The sequence below is a fragment of the Hyaena hyaena genome, unplaced genomic scaffold (assembly GCF_003009895.1).
Source record: "Hyaena hyaena isolate Hyena2069 unplaced genomic scaffold, ASM300989v1 scaffold_2644, whole genome shotgun sequence".
Taxonomy (NCBI): domain Eukaryota; kingdom Metazoa; phylum Chordata; class Mammalia; order Carnivora; family Hyaenidae; genus Hyaena; species Hyaena hyaena.
The window spans coordinates 3,466-18,612 of record NW_024083253.1 but is presented as its reverse complement, the minus strand read 5'-3'; the positions used below and the strand labels follow the sequence as shown (position 1 = coordinate 18,612).

Sequence of the window (15,147 nt, the reverse complement as noted above, 5' to 3'; positions counted from 1 at the left end):
GATGAGTCAGGGCCCCAAACCTTTGGCCACAGTTCACCTTCTTTATCTCCTTGAAGAATCTCCTACAAAGACAGTCACAACATGGGTTAGGGCTTTGGCATAGGTACTTGGTGGGCATGTTAGTCAGTCCAAACAAACCCTAAGTCTAAAAGAATTTTTTGGGAGCAGTAGTCCTTGTTTTGTGCGTGAACGGTACTAGAGACTGGTGTGGGTGTGTCTGAGAACCCCCGCATCCCTGGAGACGTCCATTCAGACACAGACCCAGGAGTAGGAGCCAGCTGCTCCTGCAGAGTACAGAGGACACGGCCCAGGAAGCAGCGTCAGATGCACATGTGTTCTGACACCTTTGTCACCTCCTCTAGACAGATAGGGGTGGTCACAGGCACCAAGTTTCAAGTGTACTCCGCATGTAAGATGAACGTTAGGCACACGCTTCTCAACTGTCCAATACTGGTAAAACGCAGAAACTATCAGAACGATGGGAGATTAGAGGCTGTCTGACAAGCAACGGATTCTCTTCCTTTTGGTGCGATGTTTAAAATCGTACGTTGTGACCCAGCCAAGTCCGCTCCTGGCTCGGGAGAGGCTTGTACACAGGCGTGCCACAAACATGTGCAAGATGTTTAGAGCAGAACTAGATGTTTAGAGGAGAAAGAAAGAACTGTAAAGAACCCCACACCAAATGTCCATTGGCAGGCAACAGATAGGGAAGACGTGCTCTCTTCCTCAAATGGAAACCTTCTCAAAATGGAAACCCAAAATGGAATTGTGAATGAAATCAACATCACAGAATGTGGCACACAAACCAATCCTAGTTTCCTAAAGCACCCAAACAAACAAAACTAAATGATATACTATCTGAGGAGACATCCATATATGGTAAAAAATAATAATAAAAATAATAAACAAACGAATTAATGAATAAATAAATAAAAGCAACAACATCATAAATACAAACTTCCAAGGAGCTATACTTCTCAGAAGGGATGGAGAAGGTCGGGATATGGGGTGAAGCATGTTTGCATATTGTAGGATGTAAGAAACATTCTAGGTCTTATTTGGGGAGTTCAGTGCACAGGCATCTACTTTTATCTCTTGCGGGACAATGAGTGTATGCATGCATGGAATATCCTGTATCTCCTACTGTAGGTAAGAACACACATTGAACTTAGAAAAAGTAACAAAGGAAAATGCCAAAGTTGAAGAACGATGTCAGCAGCCACTTGCTGTCTCAAGAGGCTACATTTTAGAGCGGTTTTAGCGTCCCAGCAAAATTGAGCAGAAGGTGCAGAGGGCACGCATGTACTCCCTGCCCTCACGCAAGTCCAGCTTCCCTACTATCAACAACTCACACCATCTTACAATGGACGAACCCAAACGGACCCATCTTGATCCTCCGAGTCCATGGTTTACCTTGGGTTCACTCTTGCTGTTGCCTGTTCTATGGGTTTTCACCAATGTGTGATTGATCCACCGGGAGAGTATCGCACAGAGTAGTTTCACTGCTGGGAAAGGCCTCTGTGCGCCACCTCGTCATCTCTCCCTCCCCACTGATCTTTTTATTGTCTCTGTAGTTTTGTGGTTTTCAGAATGCTACACGGTTGGAATCATACAGTGGGTATTCTTTCCACATTGGTTTCTCTCACTTGGTTATATGCATGTAAGTTCCCTCCCTGTCCTTTCATGTTAGCTGTGAAGTGAGGAGCCTTCTGAAAGCTGAGGGCTGAGTGGGAGGACTCCAGGTCGCTAGCTCCTGGTGACACATCTGAACCCTGGGGATGAACACCTCCTACAACTGTCCGTGGAGACAAACAGGTGACCGTGCAAGGAATGAGAATGGGATTGGCATGGGGCCTTTTACTGGCAACACTGCATGCTTGACGGAGCTATTTCACAGAGTTCTAAGAAAAAAAATGATGCTGTGTCCAGAATGCTAGACTCACTCACACTTTTTATGGAACGGGATCACAAAATAAAGGCACTCATTGGAAATGCAAAGACTCAGAAAGCTTACCACCCCGAGAAGTTTTCCTTTGCAATTTGTTTGAGAATGGACTCCGTGTAAATGGACAGGGAATTCAAGGGGCACCAGCATCACCCGGGGCCATGGACGGGTGTGAGTGAGAGAGGCCTGTGCTCCGGCCTGGGAGGACAACAAGTCCCAGTGAGGACAGGATTTCGAAGTGTTGCATAGGACTCCTTCAGGGAGAAAAACATTTTCTGAGTTCATGGCATGGTTCTTGAGCAGAGTCATCTCAGGGAGGAGGAAATGGTATCCTGACTCATTCTGATAAAATGACACTATGCCACTTTCTCTTCCCCTTCCTATTTTTCTCCCAGATTTCTTTTCATTATCTTTTCCCTTAACAGACGCAGATTTGGTGAGATAGGTAGCTTTGTGTCTCCCTCTGTGTGAGTCCAGCCACTTCATTGGAGTCTTGCTGAAGATCAAGATCATGATCAGAATTACTACTGGTATAAGCAGAAATCAAAAGCATAATCACGGTATAAATGTTAGAAACCTTGCTGGCTTTCTAATGGTCCTTTGCAAAAAGCAAAGAAGATGAATGTAGAGTTCGACAACAGGATAAGAAGCGGCAGGTGTGACCAACATGTTGACGAGGACAGAGCAGAAACAATGCTGTAAGGACACAGGGATGGTGGCTTAATACTTGCCAAGAGTGGCAAGGCAGGAATCCTGGCAGGTGGTACAGAAAAGAGAATGTGTAACTACCTAACAGTGTAACGGAAAACCAAGGAAACCCTAAAGCCGGATACAACTGGCAGAGATCTGGAGTGTGGAATCTCCCAAGCAGCTAGGTTCTTGGTCCTTCATTATGACCTGAATTCTATTTAAGACAGACACACCGCCACAAAGAGTCAAAAGTGGCTACCCGTGAGGAACAGGGCTCGGATAGGGCTGACAGGATTTTACAGTGAATTTTCTAGTCTGTCTTGTCACGGGTCAACACGGATCCTTTCGTTATTCAGAGTTTCAAATTGAACTCTATTTGGTTCAACGTGCATGAGAGCCGCACTGTAGGCAAGGAACTGACCGTGGACTGCGGAGCTCCACACACACACACACACACACACACACGTTCGAGAGACTCCACTGTGTACACACGCCTGCACCTTTGGAGACTGGTGTCAGCTCCAGAGCCCACGATCCCCACCGCAGTCCGGGGCAGTGTACAGACACCAGGCTCCTGTGGGGTCTCCCAGGGGCTCTTAGAGACCCCCCACCTCCTCTTCCTCAGGGGAGGGCGCACATGCTACCGTCATTTGCTCTCCCTCTCCCTCCTGGGCCTTGCTCTGTTTCGATCCCTTCTGACTTTCCTGTGTTTCCTCCTTCAACCCGGAGCCTCCAGCTGGAGAACTGCGTGCCCTGTGGCTGGAGGAGCGTCCTGCGCGTGCAGGCAGAGGGTGGTCCGGGAGTGGAAAGAACCTAGAACCGGGACGAGTCCAGAGCCCAAGGCGGGAAGGCGAGGGACTGGTAGTGCGCACCTCCTCCCTGCCCGGCCCACGCAGGCGCAGGCCTGTGGCCGACGGACGGGGTGAACTCACAACTTCCAGATACGCGGCCCAGCTGCACAAAGACGGGGGGAGAGGAGCCGGCCTGCGCATCCTCGGGGAAACGGGCTTGGGCGCCCCCGGGGCTAGAGGAATAACAGGCACCATCGCCGCCCGTGCCCTCAACCGTCACCCTCTTCCTACCGCTTCACCTCTGGCCCCAAAGGGCCAGCGGGGCCGCAGCCGGCGAACGGGGCGGGAGCAGGAGGCGGGGCGGAAGTGCGAGGCGGGAAGGGCGGGACAGAAAGTGCAGCGAATGGGCAAGCGGAACGGGACGGGGCTGTGGGCGGGGCCGGAAGCGGGAGGAGTGCGGAGGGATGGGGGCGGGGTCTGAGGATGGGCGGAAGGAAGGGAGAGGGGCAGCAAGGGGGTCATAAAGGCGGACCGGAGTGGGGCGGGGCCGGGTGGACCGAAGGCCGCAGGATGGGGCGTGGCTAGGGGAGGAACACGGTCTGAGGGAACCAAGAGGGCGGTGGGGCGGGGCGGAGCCGGTAGCCGACCTACAGGCAGAAGGGAGCGAGGGCGGGGCAGGGGCTGGAGCGCTGTCTGAGGGTGACCAGAAGAGCGAATGGGGGCGGGGCCGGGTACCGAAGGGCTGGTGGCCTGAAAGCGGGCAGTGATTCGTCGCAAGTCCGTCTCTCACGATCCCGCCACCCCCCACCCCTTGGCTGCCCACCACCCCGCTCACCGCACCGTGCGAGGGGGCTCGCGCGAAGGCGCGGTTTCTCCCGCCTCAGCTCCTGGAAGGTGAATGCCCGCGCCTGGCTCCGTGGCTCCCGGTCCGCCTGCGTCCCCAGACTCTTTGCGGCTCCTCCTCCCCCGGCTCCTCCCCGTATCCGTGCGACCCCGTAAGTCCCCCACCGTCCGCTCTCCTGACCCCCAGTCCGACCCTCTGTCCCCTTCCGCTTCATCCCTCTGAGTCCCACTCTATCGCCTTTCGTCCCCCAGGCTTTCTGAGGCTCCTTCCTGCCCCCCCGCGGTCCCTTCAGTCCGCCTCTGGCCCCCTGCAGCCTCGTGCGCGTCCTCAGACTCTGGGGCTGCAACTCTGGCTCCTCTCCGACACCCTCCTTCCCTCTGCGTGCACTTCCTTCCCTCTCCTTCCCCCTCCATCCCCTTGTATCCCCCTCCCCCACCATCCCCAGACTCTGCAGCTCCTGCTCCCCCTCTGGCTCCTCCCCATGCCCCTCCTAACCTCTGTATCCCCTTCAGTCCCACTCAGACCCCTAGCATCCCCCTGTGTACCCAGGCTCTCTGTGGCTCCTGCTCCTCCCCTGGTTCCACACTGTCCCCTTCTGTCACCTTCTGTCCCCCTCCATCCTGCTGTGGCCCCAGACTCTAGGCAACTCCTTCTCCCCCTCCCCCTCCCCCTCCCCCTCCCCTTCCTCCTCCTCCTCCTCTGGCTGCTCCNTCCCCCTCCCCCTCCCCTTCCTCCTCCTCCTCCTCTGGCTGCTCCCTGTTGGCCTCAGTCCCCCTGCATATCCAGGCCTTCTGTGGCTCCTGCTTCTCCTCTGGTTCCACCCTGTCCCCTACAGGCCCCCTCTGTCCCCTGCATCCCCAGACTCTCCGTCGCTGCTGCACCTCGCTCCTCTGACCCGTGCTGCGAGCTCCTTCACCAACGCAGCGCTTCTGGACCCGGACCTTTCTGCAGGGTGCTTCTGTCCCCCAGGGAACACACAGCCCCAGTGTCCCTCCGCAGGGCCTTCACCAACACCAGGCTTCTCCCTGTCCCCAGGGCCTCAGGCAATAGCGGCCTCCACCAACTGAAAGCCCCAGCCAGGGGACCAGCCAGCACCACCCAGAGCCTGGGCCTTGGCTCCAGGGAGCATCCCTAATCCGTGACAGTGCAACCAAGGGCTCCGATTCTGAGTGGCTCAAACCAGGCTGTTTACCTTCCAGTTGCTGAGGTCAGAAATCCAGGAGCAGGGGTAGGTGTCTGGTCCTGGGTAGGGCCTCTCCTGACGTGGTTGTCAAGGCGGCAGCCGGGATGCATCTCCTGGAACCTGGCCTGGGGCTGAAGGACTTCCTCCCAAGATGGTGCACATACATGGCCGGCAGTCATTGCAGACTGCCTAGGTTCTCCTCCGCGTGGTCTAGGATTCCTGAGGGCCTCCCCAGCAGGTTCAACTTTATATGGCTACTACAGAGAGAAGAACAGAGACACACACAGAGAGAGAGAGAGAGTGAGAGAGTGAGAGAGAGAGAGAGAGAGAGAGAGAGAGATTAAGGAGACAGAGAGCCAATGAACACAGAGGGTTTATGAGACAGAAGCTGCAGACCTGTCATCACCTCATTTCGGAATTCTTGGACATTTCATCATTGCCGCCATAGTCCATTAGTCACTCCCGGGAACGGGATTCTACAAAGCCATGAAGATAGGAGATCATGGTGGAGATCAGCTTAGAGGTTCCCACCACTGACCTTGCGGCAGGTCAACATTGTGTTTGTATTTGTCTTGGGCCCCACTCCTGCACTGAGGAGGAGGCTCTGTATCAGAGGTTCTGATCGCTCACTGATGATCTCTCTGGTCTTGGAAAGCTTTTCCAGGTTCCCTCCATATGTGCTAAGCTGTGTGGTCTCGCACCTCCCGGTGGACCTCCCCAATGCTCAGGCTACCTGGTGCTCGGTCCAACCTGCTTTTCTTCTTGACGGAGCTGGGGCAGGCTCCAGTGGGGTGGGCTTTTCTTTACCCGCCGTCCTTGGGGTTGCCCAGGATGGGCTGGTGGGCAAGCTTGGGTTCACTGGGAGGACCTACGCACCACCACCTAGAGCTATTCTTAGCTCAAAAACTCTCTAAGCACTAGTCTCAATCATCTCCCTCTTCCCTCATTCTCTGGGGATCTCAGGATGCAGGAACAAAGCTTTCCACGGGACGGACTTCTGCTTCCTGAACTTTCCAAAGGGGACATGTAACAAGCTGAGTTGGGAAAGAGAAGGAGAGGCAACTGTGTCTTGAAGGCCCCCTCTTGAATGCAGGTCTCTTGGCCCCAGACCCGTGTCATCTCATTGCATGGACAATTTGAGCAGGACACCCCCTTTTTCCTAGAAATGTTATACATACGTATGAAACTAACCAAAGACGTAAAAGATACATACCATGGAAAATGAGAAGATTTCAGAAAGAAATTGAAGAACACACAAAGCCGTGGAAAAACATTCCAAACTCACATATTGGAAGAACAAATATGGTTAAAATATCAAAAGCACCCAGCAAAGTCAACACTTTCAGTGCAATCCCTACCAAAATAGCATGAGCATTCTTCACAGAGCTAGAATAAATAATCCTGAAATATTTAAATCATTTCTTGTAGTTGTGCCCCATCTTCCCATAGGCTTTCTTTACTCTTTTTTCAATATTAACTTTTTTCCCCCTCTTTCCTCATCTAATGGGTATTTTTCAATCCTATATTCCATATCCTATCCTCCACGTTGCTTATTTTTAACTGCATTATTTAGCCTACTTTTCAAATCATCTGTTGTATCTTACGGGTGATACAGGATGATACCTGTATAAAGATACGCTATATAAAACAGACTGACAAATGTGATACTTTTGAGAATATTATTGAAAAGCTTCTTTTTGTGAAAACAAATATGTAAAGGAAGGTTAAAAATCTCCAAAGATGTGTAGCAGATATTTGCTCATTATAGACAACGAAGGATCAATAGAATGATGGTATTAAAAGAAAAAGAAAAGAAATTAAACAGAAGTCTGTAAGAGAAAGTAAAACACTCCAGGATAGAGGAAAGCAAAAGACATTAAGAAAATTTTCTCAGAAAACGAAAGCTATATGGGAAAAATAGGGAAAGTTCCACAGATTAACTCTAAGGCGGCACAGGCACATCTGTGTACTATGAGATGACATCCTACATTAATTGAGGTATAAATTAAAAAGGTGGACAATATCAGGTGTTGGTGATGAGATAGACTCATAGAATCTCTGAACCGTGGCTACCAGGAATGGATGTAAATACAATCACTCTGAACAAAGAATGTGGTTGAATCTTATCAAATTGCACATTCATGCACCTCAGGATGTACATTTCCACTCCTAATAGACAGCTTAGAGTCAGTCCCCAAACGTGTACAGGAAACATGGGGACATGTGCTCCTAGCAGCAGACTTCAGAACGGTGCAAAAAGAGAGGAGAACCATGGACAGCACATGGATAAATACGTTGAGGTGCACAGTGTTGAAAGGAAGGAACCACAGCTGTTTAGACAGGAAGGGACAGCACACAATCATATAAGTAATCATTGACCACACTTCATGATGTTCTTACCCAGGGGCTGTGGAGAGACCTGAAGTGAATGGGAGCATACAAGGAGGTACTAGTTCCTGGAAATGTTCTACTTCCGGGGCTGATGGCACAGTGTGCATTTGGTCATTCTGTTACAGAAGGAAGTAAAGATTTAGAAAAGAAACAGTTCCGTTTTCTTTAGACGGTCGCTGCATGTATTCTTTTGTGTCTTCGGGCACCATTCTCTCCCTTTTGCCATATTTTGGGGACATCAGGGACATATTCTGTATGTGACCTATAGGGACAATCCATGCTATGATGGGAGAAAAAATGAGAACTCATGAAGACAGGAGGGGGGCGGGGACAAGGGAGACTGAAATGCCAGGTGGAAACCCCTACAGGGGACAGAAACAGCCTCACCCACGAACCTGACAAGCAGCTGTGGATGCAGAAGAGCACACACAGACAGCCAGTTACAGCCCTCAACAGTAAGGGAACAAATACCCCTGGGGCTCCTGGGTGGCTCAGTCTGTTGTGTGATTGACTTTGGCTCAGGTCATGATCTGACCGTTTGTGTGTCCAAATCCACATGCCTGGCTCTGTGCTGACAGCTGGGTTCCTGGAGCTTGCTTCAGATCCTCTGGCTCCGTCTCTTTGTCCCTCCACTGATTGTGCATGCACACTCTCTCTCTCTCCCTCTCTCTCAAAAACCAAACGTGAAATAAAAAACACCCCTGAGACTCAGGTACCCTAGCACTGATGGGGCTCACTGTGGTGGGTGACAGAAAGCCCTACCGGGGGCTTCCCAGGGCCGGGCTGCTCCCCTGCAGTATGTGAGAATCACTTTGTAACGGGTGCCCTGTTTGGTTGCCTCTGGTCTGCCTTGACTGCAGTGGCTGGTGGCCTGGGCCTGATAGCCCAGTATGCAGTCCTCAGGGTCTAGAGTCAGAGCTGTTGCTCCTATGTTGGTGCTGGGAAGTGAGGAAGTATGATGTCTGAGGATATTATTACATTTCCTCTGTTCAGAGGACAGGTAAATCAATTTGCTTGAGGAAGGAATGGCTTCAGAAATATCATGTACCCTGGTCCCACTTCAGTGAACAGAGGTCCAGTTTGCATACCATGCAATCACAGACCCTTGCAGAATTAAATTTCCCCTGCCCTAGGCAGACCCTCCTCCAACTGAGTGAGATGTCTGCAGTAGGTACACAAAAAGAGTAGGTTTCTCTTCTCTTCTCCTTCTTCCTCCCGCTGCCCCCAGTGCAGGGAGCAGCATGGTGTAGGGGAGCTACAAGGGTCGGGAAGGACTCACTTAGGTAGGACATTTGCACTGCAGCTGATGTCCGGGTGCAGTGACCATCCCGCTGGTACGAGGGGCGAGGGAAGGCCTTCACTGATGTCCCCGTTGGGATGTCAGGGCAGGCACAGTCCAGACTTTCAGGCCTCCCACCTTCTCCATTTTGTCAGGCACAGGAGGGCAGCCCCACCTCTTTCTCTTCAGGTCATCCTATGCAGGAAGCTCAGGTCCAGCCCACACTGTTGGCTATAACCTTTGCAACAGGCTCATTCAAATCATCCTTTTGTTCCCTCTCCTCAACCTGTTAGCTGTCCTAATCTGGCTTCGGGGAGGAATCAAGGCCGACAATGCCAAAATCACAATCTCTTAGCTACATATAGATTTCTTACCTTGTTATGGACATTGGCAATCTTCACCAAAACCTTCTCCTATACGCTCTCTCCGTCATCTTGTTGCAATCAAACAACAGGATGGGGCCCCTTCCTTGACTACAGATAGCCTCGGGAGCTTTTCCTTCTGCTGCCGCATGAGACTGAGGACATGCCAATCATCGAGAGGTAAAGCAGCTGCCCAGAATAACCTGGTCATTAGGGAGCGGTGCTGGGACCCTGGTGGGAGCATGTGCCCTGACACCAGGTGGCTTCACAGATGGCGTCAGGAAGAGAACTGCATCATGCATATCACACCTGCACTCCGATCTCAGTGGGTGGATACCAGGGATCTCCTGAGCTGGCCATGTTGGGCAACCCCAGTTTGTAAATTTGCAGGCAGTATCTGCACCCATAGGAAGGGTCCGCCTCATGAGGGTTTAATGTGGGCTTCTTGCTGGTATGAGTGCTGACACTGGAGAAAACATCTAGGGTTAGGAAGCAGGGCAAGTCTCTGAGCACTGTGACCCTCCCCTGGGTCTCTGTGCTGCACGTACCCAAAGAAACCTGCATAGGCCTCAAGGTGTTGCAGCACCCTCAGCCTCAGGAGAGAAGACAGTGAAACTGGAATGCCTCCTTTACGAAAACCCAAGTTACTTCCAGGATTAGAAACCGACTCTGGCCCTCAACCCCTTTCAGAAAGGGGACACCAGGATTTAGGGAGACCTGAGTTCCCTCCCGCTGGGCCTAGGGCCTTTCCAAACCTTTATCCAGTAATCAAGCAAGACTGAGCAGGGGAGGAACTAGAGAAGAGAACCCTGCAAGCTCACTCTGTCCTTCCCAATTCCACTTTCTCCCATCTCTCTAGCCGTTTCCTAGTACAACCTCAACCCCATGCAGCTCCATGCCTTCCTTGGAGAGCAACCTGGGCCTGGAGCTACTTTGGGACTATCCCAGAGGGAGCTATCTCTGACTGGAGGCGGGACCCTTCTTCAGGGAGGCGTGCCTTGCCAGGAGGACTTCTGATTGTTCCTGATCAGGGTCACCCTCTGATTTCTGGAGCGGGGAACCCAACTTGGCTAATAACCCTGCTGGTGTGAGGATGTACAAGGGGGAACCTGACTCCAGGACAGGACAGCTTGGGGAATGCCTTATCCACTGCAGTGAGCGTTCGCAGCAGGGCCCCTCTCTGACATTCCTCTGGGACCCAACTCAGCACTCAAACCCTGTGGTGGCTCCAAATGCACTCAGGCCTGCAGTGTGGAGGAACAGGGAGAACCTCCATGTTCTTGGCATTGGTGTGGCCCAGGTTTGGAGAAGGATGGCAGGTTTTGCCATTCCTCTTCTGTCAGTGTGTAAACAGGATGTCAGACAATGGCAACTCCTGGGGTAGCTGGGAATTGGGAGAGTCCTTCAGGAACACTGGCTGAACCTTCTGGAGAATAGTGATTACAGGTGGGATTGAGGGAAAGGGGGTCTAACTGACCTTAAGTCATGGAGATCAATGCAATTTGGCACCTGTGTTCGGGAAACTCTCTCTTTTGCTGGACACCACCTTCATCCTCTAGAGATGATGTTAGGGAGGTGGGCTCTTCACACACTATCTTCCCAGAGCATGTTCTTTGCAGCTTCATGCGCATTGATCCTATGGATGCTGATGATACTTTCCTGGAATCACTCCACATGTTGACTTTTCCTCACCCTTTCCCTAGGATGATAAAATGGAAGAAACTGTGGAACATGGTGCATATCAGGTTTCTGATCGCAAAATTCTCGATGCCTCAGATTCTGTCCCGCATGGCTCAAGATCATTGGGCATGACAGGAATTATCAAGGATCCTGCCCAGGAATTCACAAATGAGTGTCCTCCCTCCCACTTTTAGGTGATGGACTCTATTTGGTGGCCTATAAAAAGCGTTCCAAACAAGTTACCCACAGGAAGAAAATACAATATCACAAGGGAGGGTAGGTACATTTTTGCAAAACCTTCTGTTACAAGTATGTGGATATGTGTGCACGTTGAGGATGTAGTTGCCAGGTGAAATGCATCCCTCACTGCTGGTCTCATTCAGAAGACTTTGAAAGATCTGCTCACAGGACCTGCTTTTCCTTCTAAGCACGACTACTCTCTCTGATTGAATCTGCTCTCTGGGCTTCCTCCATAACAGGCTATGTTCCTTTACTCACGGGCTCTTAACCCCTGTTCAGAGAGTTGAGACCAGAAGTATTACATGAGCAGAATCTGCAAACAGGGGAGAATGGAGGGTCACTTGTGTCCGAGACACGTCACTGCTCAACGTCTAGGTCAGTGCTCTGAGATTCAATGTCCTGGAGGATCAGACACACCAATCCTTGCAGGCCGACCAGCCCGGAAACACCCTGATCCTCTCATGGAGTCACGCACATCCGACTCTTCCCTGGTGGTGACACATGGACACAGAAGTGGTCATGGACACAGAAGTGGTCAAGGACCCTGAGGGGGTCCCTGTGCAGAGTTGTGTAGCCCCAGCTGCAGGGTAGGTACCAGATGAGCAGGTCACAATGGACAGGGAGTTGTCTCTGCTGCAACAAGGCCTCAGTTATGTCCCCTAGTAAGGTCCAGTCTAGTTCCTATGGAGAGCATACATGTGCAAAGTCCACAGTTGGGTCAACATGGTCGTAGAAATAGTCTGGAAACATGCAGGTTTGTGCTCACCTTCCACACCCATGCTGGGTGGGGTCATCCCTTACATGGTTTGCAAAGGGGTGTGGACTGGCTGGTATCATTTCAGGTGTCAGATTTATGATGGCAACGTGTATCTGCAACCAGTAAGTGAAGGATATGCAATTGTATCTTGTGCTTCATTCATCTACAGAAATGTGTCCCATACCTGGCAGACACAAAGGGCACTGGGCAAAGAGTCTAGGGAATTATTTACCCTAAGTGCCAAGACCTGCATGTGTATCATTATGATGCCAAGCATCTCACATGAGACGAAACAACACACTCTGGAATCTTAAGCTTTTGACAACTCAGGGCTTCACTGACCTAACAGAGGAGAAGTCAAGGTGAGATGGGTATACATGCAGGTTGTGATGGGATTCAGACACACCAGGAATAGAGATTCAAGGGCTTTAGCCCAGGTCCTATTCTTCTGACTGGCCTTGCCCCTGGGAGCCCCGAGAAGTGCAATGAGCTTTCCCCATCCTCCTCTAGGGCAAACTTGGAGGCAAGCGGAACACAGGGCATGCTCACAACCAAGTCAGTGATCCTTGAATTCATCCAGGCGTAGACCATCTGTGAAGCTCCAACATCCAGCATCAACGTGAATTCAGCTTTTTGTTTGAAGGGAACAAGAGAGTTCCCAAAAGGCTCTGAGTACAAGGGCAATGGACAGCCACTCGTAGGTATTCTCATCCCAGAGTGTTCCCCGAGCCTGACCCAGACCATGGCTCCATCTCTCTGGCTAGTGTCCAGCCTTGCCCTTGTGTGCTCTGCACCATCACCACGTCCTCCACCCCCTCACCGAGTTTAGGGATGCATCCCAGGAAGTTTCAATGGCAACTGAGAGCAGTACGTGGACCCACATCCACAGGGAAAGTGTCTCAGCATCCAACAGCCGCTCAGTCCCTGGAGATGGAGCGGCAGCATAAAGTAGGATCATGCCCCCATCCTGTCCAGACATAAACAGGGAACCAGAGAATCATACTGTGGGTTTCAATCTGGGACTCTCCCATCAAAATAAGGAATAAACTGTTTTCTGTTTTTAAAATTAAGCAAGGAAAGATTTCCAAGGTTAAATCCTGTCACCAGGATGTCCTTGCCATGTGACCTTGGGCAAGTCAGCTCCCATTCCACTGTCTTCACCTTCCTATCATTCAAAAGGTGATAATAATGTCACATGTTCAAGTGTCCAACCAGATCCAGGTACCGTGAAGACGGAATGAGTTAAAGTACATAAAGCACTATGAGTAGGGTTAGGCATGTAATTTATTGTCTTCACGGCTAACAATGGACAACATAAAGTCACATGGTAAGACATTTCTAGGAAAAGGGGGGTGTCCTGCTCAAATTGTCCATGCAATGAGATGACACGGGTCTGGGGCCAAGAGACCTGCATTCAAGAGGGGGCCTTCAAGACACAGTTGCCTCTCCTTCTCTTTCCCAACTCAGCTTGTTACATGTCCCCTTTGGAAAGTTCAGGAAGCAGAAGTCCGTCCCGTGGAGAGCTTTGTTCCTGCATCCTGAGATCCCCAGAGAATGAGGGAAGAGGGAGATGATTGAGACTAGTGCTTAGAGAGTTTTTGAGCTAAGAATAGCTCTAGGTGGTGGTGCGTAGGTCCTCCCAGTGAACCCAAGCCTGCCCACCAGCCCATCCTGGGCAACCCCAAGGACGGCGGGTAAAGAAAAGCCCACCCCACTGGAGCCTGCCCCAGCTCCGTCAAGAAGAAAAGCAGGTTGGACCGAGCACCAGGTAGCCTGAGCATTGGGGAGGTCCACCGGGAGGTGCGAGACCACACAGCTTAGCACATATGGAGGGAACCTGGAAAAGCTTTCCAAGACCAGAGAGATCATCAGTGAGCGATCAGAACCTCTGATACAGAGCCTCCTCCTCAGTGCAGGAGTGGGGCCCAAGACAAATACAAACACAATGTTGACCTGCCGCAAGGTCAGTGGTGGGAACCTCTAAGCTGATCTCCACCATGATCTCCTATCTTCATGGCTTTGTAGAATCCCGTTCCCGGGAGTGACTAATGGACTATGGCGGCAATGATGAAATGTCCAAGAATTCCGAAATGAGGTGATGACAGGTCTGCAGCTTCTGTCTCATAAACCCTCTGTGTTCATTGGCTCTCTGTCTCCTTAATCTCTCTCTCTCTCTCTCTCTCTCTCTCTCACTCTCTCACTCTCTCTCTCTCTCTGTGTGTGTCTCTGTTCTTCTCTCTGTAGTAGCCATATAAAGTTGAACCTGCTGGGGAGGCCCTCAGGAATCCTAGACCACGCGGAGGAGAACCTAGGCAGTCTGCAATGACTGCCGGCCATGTATGTGCACCATCTTGGGAGGAAGTCCTTCAGCCCCAGGCCAGGTTCCAGGAGATGCATCCCGGCTGCCGCCTTGACAACCACGTCAGGAGAGGCCCTACCCAGGACCAGACACCTACCCCTGCTCCTGGATTTCTGACCTCAGCAACTGGAAGGTAAACAGCCTGGTTTGAGCCACTCAGAATCGGAGCCCTTGGTTGCACTGTCACGGATTAGGGATGCTCCCTGGAGCCAAGGCCCAGGCTCTGGGTGGTGCTGGCTGGTCCCCTGGCTGGGGCTTTCAGTTGGTGGAGGCCGCTATTGCCTGAGGCCCTGGGGACAGGGAGAAGCCTGGTGTTGGTGAAGGCCCTGCGGAGGGACACTGGGGCTGTGTGTTCCCTGGGGGACAGAAGCACCCTGCAGAAAGGTCCGGGTCCAGAAGCGCTGCGTTGGTGAAGGAGCTCGCAGCACGGGTCAGAGGAGCGAGGTGCAGCAGCGACGGAGAGTCTGGGGATGCAGGGGACAGAGGGGGCCTGTAGGGGACAGGGTGGAACCAGAGGAGAAGCAGGAGCCACAGAAGGCCTGGATATGCAGGGGGACTGAGGCCAACAGGGAGCAGCCAGAGGAGGAGGAGGAGGAAGGGGAGGGGGAGGGGGAGGGGGAGGGGGA

The 15,147-nt window shown here is 51.8% G+C and overlaps 2 long non-coding RNA genes across 6 annotated transcripts; one reads left to right on the top strand and one right to left on the bottom strand.

Annotated features, from left to right (window-relative positions):
• LOC120227633 lies at positions 1-12,727 on the bottom strand. 4 transcript variants are annotated; one of them, XR_005527300.1, is made up of 6 exons: positions 12,712-12,727; positions 10,963-11,184; positions 7,854-7,960; positions 5,860-5,929; positions 5,463-5,710; positions 1-62 (listed from the first exon to the last, which is right to left on the bottom strand). It is a non-coding gene; the product is annotated as an uncharacterized LOC120227633 (long non-coding RNA). The 4 variants fall into 4 exon arrangements; XR_005527298.1 differs by lacking the exon at positions 12,712-12,727 and adding an exon at positions 12,172-12,497; XR_005527299.1 differs by lacking the exon at positions 12,712-12,727 and adding an exon at positions 11,413-11,441.
• On the top strand, positions 9,531-14,682 carry LOC120227634. Of its 2 annotated transcripts, XR_005527303.1 has the most exons (4): positions 9,531-9,665; positions 11,360-11,441; positions 14,188-14,257; positions 14,407-14,682. It is a non-coding gene; the product is annotated as an uncharacterized LOC120227634 (long non-coding RNA). The 2 variants fall into 2 exon arrangements; XR_005527302.1 differs by lacking the exon at positions 9,531-9,665 and having other exon boundaries at positions 11,281-11,441; positions 14,407-14,681.
• Positions 14,683-15,147: the final 465 nt, after the last annotated feature.